Source organism: Triticum dicoccoides, chromosome 6B, assembly GCF_002162155.2.
Source record: "Triticum dicoccoides isolate Atlit2015 ecotype Zavitan chromosome 6B, WEW_v2.0, whole genome shotgun sequence".
Lineage (NCBI taxonomy): Eukaryota > Viridiplantae > Streptophyta > Magnoliopsida > Poales > Poaceae > Triticum > Triticum dicoccoides.
The window spans coordinates 354,676,441-354,682,290 of NC_041391.1; positions in this window are offsets into that span (position 1 = coordinate 354,676,441).

A 5,850-nucleotide genomic window follows, 5' to 3' on the forward strand; every position below is an offset into this window, starting at 1 on the left:
TGACTCGAAGACTCGAGACTCCGAGCTTGCATCGGCTCTCGAGAGTGCCAAAGCCGCTAAGGCCGAAGCCTACAAGGCCCTCCAGGAAATCGAGGCGTTGAAGAAAATAGCGTCGGGTAAGGCATTTTTCATGCAAAGCAAGCATGTGGATGTGGATTACGTGTTACTTACCCGAATTCGGAGCTCTCCAAGAGCGTTCGCAGATCTGCCTCGCAGCGTGTCCGATGCTGCCGCTTTCTATAGGGCCAAGGAGGGGAGCTCGACGGAGAAGGTCTTCTGGTCTCAGTATGCTGAGGCCGGACATTCGGTTCCCCTTAGCGACCAGCTGAAGTAGCTGGTCGAGCTCCACAAGGTGACCGAACAGGCCATGAAGGGCCTCATAGTTCGGCTGTGGCCCAATGAGGCCATGCCTGGGAGCTACTTCGGCCTGGTGCGGCGGCTGGTGGATGCGTGTCCATGGGTTGAGGTCATCAAGCGATCTGCCTGTATTGAAGGTGCCCGTCGGGCCCTTGCCCGTGCTAAGGTGCACTGGGGCAAGATGGATGCTGAGAAGCTTGTGACGGACGCGCCACCGCCGGGAAAGGAGTATCGCACGCCCAGATGTATTACAAGAGTGTCCTGAAGGGTGCCCGCACTATTGCGGGTGAGTGCCCCAATAATGTAATATTTGAGTAGACTCGCATTTTGTTATCCTGTGCGCAGAAAACTTCGTTCATATGCGTGAAGCAACGCTTGTTGATTTAAAATATTACCTTCTGTGCGGCTGTTTATCAAATCTGAGAGATAGCAAGTCGTCGGCTTCAGCCCCCATGCCACGAGTGCTGGGGTGTTCGGGATAAATTTGAGCACTCTTGTTCACATATTTGGGTCCATCTAGGGAGGCGCTCAACACGACGAACTAGGCAACCGGACTTATAATGCTTGAACACTCTCACTTAGCCATAGAATTCTATAATTTTAAATTTCGGCGAAGCCCCTAGTTTTTGGAAGGCCGAATTCGGGGCGCTATCCACGCCTGGGCCGGACAAAGCCGGTTCCTCGCTCTAAGCGGCATAAGTCTTTAGGGACTCGAAAAAACCTCTCGAACAGCAACCGGCTCTCGCCTCATCATGACGGTCAGTTTTAGCTTTCTCCACTGAGGCGTTAGCCCAGCTCAACTGGGGCGCAATCGCAGTGGTTCTCCCAGTGCTACCTTAGCAGATACAACGGAATGTAAGGTACCAAAACATGGGAGCCGGGCAAACCCAACTATTGACCCAAGACATGATTCGGAGCTGATGCATATAATGCTATAAGTTCGGGGTGCCGCACTTGTGAAAGTGTTCGGACTTATCACACCATGATGTGGGGAACATAAGCCCCTGGTGTTTTTAGCCGTAACAAAGTGTACGGATGGAACATGTCGCAAATGAACATATGTATAAGAACGAAATGGAATTATAAGCAAAAAGGTGCTGCATTGTTTTATTCAAGAAGCACTGGTATCAATGCAGAACGATACAAATAGTGCGATAAGCAAGGGACGGGACTATTAAACATGTCCCCCTCCAGGGGTAGGCTGCGGAGTGGTGTATAAAACAGATTTAATGCTCGTAAAGGAGACCACCTGGATATTCGTCGCAGCCTTTCTCCTTCCCTGGCTGTTGCATCGTGAGTTCGGTCGGTCTATTGCCGGACAGGGCCTCTGGTAAACGGAATCCTGTGGGTAAGAAAGAAAAAAGGAAGAAAAAAAGGAAATTACACACTTGGGAGCCCCTGATGTGGTTGAGCCGCATTCTGGGCCTGTCATCGTCGTGCCCCTTCCCCTATGCCCATGGTATCTCCAGAGCGTAATTATGTACACGAAGTTCTAGTCTTGCGATCTTGCGAGGGCTGGGGTTGGGGTCGCATTGCTACGCGTGCTCGGAACGCGCCAGGTGGTCTTGTTGTAGGTTACTTCGGGCGCGTTTGGCCGTGTCCGGTCGCTTAACGGCCGGACTCAAGAATTGCCTTAAGAGGCTGCATTGTACTTCTGCCCGTGAGAGCCGCTGTATGTTCCTCCGTTCGGAGGGAGCGCTCGGTGTTTCCGTTGACCGTGATGACTCCTTGAGGGCCTGGCATCTTGAGCTTGAGGTATGCGTAGTGCGGCACCACGTTGAACTTTGCAAACGCGGTCCGTCCGAGCAGAGCATGATAGCCGCTGCGGAACGGAACTATGTCGAAGATTAACTCCTCGCTTCGGAAGTTATCCGGGGATCCGAAGACCACTTCCAGTGTGACTGAGCCCGTACAATTGGCCTCTAAACCTGGTATGACACCTTTGATGGTCGTCTTTGTGGGTTTAATCCTTGAGGGGTCTATGCCCATCTTGCGCACTGTGTCCTGATAAAGCAGGTTCAGGCTGCTGCCGCCGTCCATCAGGACTCTGGTGAGGTGAAATCCATCGACGATTGGGTTTAAAACTAATGCGGCGAATCCGCCGTGGCGGATGCTGGTGGGGTGGTCCCTTCGATCAAATGTGATCGGGCAGGAGGACCATGGGTTGAACTTCGGGGCGACTGGCTCCATCGGGTATACGTCCCTGAGTGCACGCTTCCGCTCCCTTTTGGGTATGTGGGTTGCGTATATCATATTCACCGTCCGCATTGGTGGGGGAAAACCCTTCTGTCCTCTGTTGTTCGGTGGTCGGGTCTCTTCTTCGTCATCGCTATGCAGCCCCTTGTCATTGTTTTCGGCAATTAGCTGGCCTGCCTGCTTGAATACCCAACAGTCCCTGTTGGTGTGGTTGGCTGGCTTTTCGGGGGTGCCGTGTATCTGGCACGAGCGATCAAGTATTTGGTCCAAATTGGACGGACCCGTAGTAGTTCTTTTGAATGGCTTCTTCTGCTGACCGGGTTTCGAGCCTCTGAATCCGGTGTTGACTGCCATATCCTCATTAGTGTCGTCGTTAATGCGGCGTTTATTCTTGTTGCGACGTGACCTGCCATTGCGATCCTTGGTATCCGGACTGCCGGAATTTTTGCTGAGGTTGTTGCTGCGAGCTAGCCAGTTGTCCTCTCCCGTGCAAAAGCGGGTCATGAGTGATGTGAGGGCTGCCATGGATTTCGGCTTTTCCTGTCCCAGGTGCCGGGCAAGCCACTCATCGCGGATGTTATGTTTGAAGGCTGCGAGGGCCTCCGCATCCAGACAGTCGACGGTTTGATTTTTCTTAGTTAAGAACCGTGTCCAGAATTGTCTGGCCGATTCGTCTGGCTGCTGAATTATGTGGCTTAGGTCGTCAGCATCAGGTGGTCGCACATACGTGCCCTGGAAGTTATCAAGGAATGCAGCTTCCAGGTCCTCCCAACATCCAATTGATTCTGCTGGCAAGCTGTTAAGCCAATGCCGAGCTAGTCCTTTAAGCTTGAGTGGGAGGTATTTGATGGCTTGAAGATCGTCACCGCGGGCCATGTGGATATGAAGGAGATAGTCTTCAATCCAAACCGCGGGGTCTGTTGTGCCATCATAGGATTCGATATTCACGGGTTTAAACCCTTCGGGGATTTGATGATCCATTACTTCGTCTGTGAAGCATAGTGGGTGTGCGGCGCCTCTGTATTGGGCTATATCGCGGCGAAGCTCCAATGAGCTTTGTCTATTGTGTTCGGCCCGGCCGGACTTACTGTGTCCGGCGCGACGGTTGTCGTCACGTATCATGGGGCGCCCACGTGATCCATAGATCGATCTTGATTGTCTTGCCTTATCCTCCAATATATCTCACAAGTCCGGAGTATTCCCCTGTGGCCTTGTGTTGTTCGAGCGATGCCGGGGTACGGTTCTAGTGAAGGGCCTAGAGGCCTCTCTATCGCAGCCACGAGGTGGCCGGTCAGCCGTATTGTGCTCTGGTGATGTAGGTTTATATGCCTCCTCCTCTAATCGGGGGAGCAACTTGCGTTTGGGGTAGCTTTTGGAGGGGCGTTCGAGCTCATGCTCTTCGGCCGCCAGGACTTCCGTCCATCTGTCGGCTAGCAGATCCTGATCAGCTCTAAGCTGTTGCTGCTTTTTCTTGAGGCTGTTTGCCGTGGCCATAAGCCTGCGTTTGAAACGCTCTTGTTCGACGGGATCCTCAGGCACGACAAATTCGTCGTCGTCGAGGCTTGCCTCGTCTTAAGAGGGAGGCATGTAACTATCTTCCTCTACCTCTTCGTCGGCCGCCCTCTTGTGAGGGCTGGCATCTCCGTCCTCCTGCGCTGAATCTTGCTGGAGGGGGTTGTCTTCGGCACTGTCTGGGGTATTATTATCTCCGGCACCAGAATCGCCATTCTTGCTGTGGCGGGATTTAGAGCGGCGCCGCTGACGCCGGCGTTTGGGCTATTTCTTGGAGGGGTCTTCCTCCGCTGTTCTTTCGCCATTCCCATCCTCTGGGATATCCACCATGTATATTTCGTATGACGAGGTGGTTTTCCAGTGCCCAGTAGGCGCATGTTCTTGGTCGTCTCCAGCATCATCGTCCATACCATCGATGTCTTCGGAGTCGAAGTCTAGCATGTCAGTTAGATCGTCGGTAGCGGCTACTAAGTGGGTGGTGGGTGGATCTTGAATTTCTTCGTCGTCCGCTTCCCAACCGTCCTGACCGCAGTCCGGCCAGGGCTCTCCTGATAACGAGAGATATTTTAGCGAGTTCAGAATGTCGCCAAAAGGTGAGTGTTGAAAGATGTCTGCGGCGGCGAACTCCATGGTCGGCGCCCAGTCGGATTCGATTGGTGGGGGCGCGGGAGGTTCGGAGTCCGGCAAGGAGTCCGGCACCTTGGAGTCACGAGCTTCAGAAGGGACAAAGTCAGTACCCGGCTCTATAGTCGTAGAGGTTGGAGCCCCCGAGGAGGTGTCTAACCATCCGTCCTCGATCTATGCAGCCGGCTCCGAATCGAGGGTCGGAGCGGTTTCATGTGCGGCCTCCAGGGCACTGTCCGGCAGTAGAGCTAAATCATGCCCATCGTGACAGTGCGACGCGATCGGCTGTGGCTCGAATCCGTTGAAGATCAAGTCTCCGCGGATGTCAGCCATGAAGTTAAGACTTCCAAATCTGACTTGACGGCCAGGGGCGTAGCTTTCGATCTGCTCCAGATGGCCAACCGAATTGGCCCGCAGTGCAAAGCCGCCGAATACAAAGATCTGTCCAGGGAGAAAAGTGTCACCCTGGACCGCGTCGTTGTTAATGATCGAAGGAGCCATCGAGCCTATTGGTGACGACACAGAGGAACTCTCAATGAAAGCACCATCGGTGTCAAAACTGGTGGATCTCGGGTAGGGGGTCCCGAACTGTGCGTCTAGGCGGATGGTAACAGGAGACAAGGGACATGATGTTTTACCCAGGTTCGGGCCCTCTTGATGGAGGTAAAACCCTACGTCCTGCTTGATTGATATTGATGATGTGGGTATTACAAGAGTAGATCTACCACGAGATCAAGGAGGCTAAACCCTAGAAGCTAGCCTATGGTATGATTGTTGTTCCTCTACGGACTAAAACCATCCGGTTTATATAGACACCGGAGAGGGCTAGGGTTACATAGAGTCGGTTACAACGGTAGGAGATCTACATATTGGTAGCGCCAAGCTTGCCTTCTACGCCAAGGAAAGTCCCATCCAGACACGGGACGAAGTCTTCAATCTTGTATCTTCATAGTCTTGGAGTCCGGCCGATGATGATAGTTCGGCTATCCGGACACCCCCTAGTCCAGGACTCCCTCACCGGTCCTCCCGGCCCGGACGCCCGCCGCCGCCGGGCCCGTCCTCGCCCGCCGTCCCGAGCGCCTCGCCGCGCCGCCTCCCGCCGACGAGCTGCCGCGCACGCCCGGCGCCAACGTGCCCGGCCGCGCCACCCCGAGCCTCGTC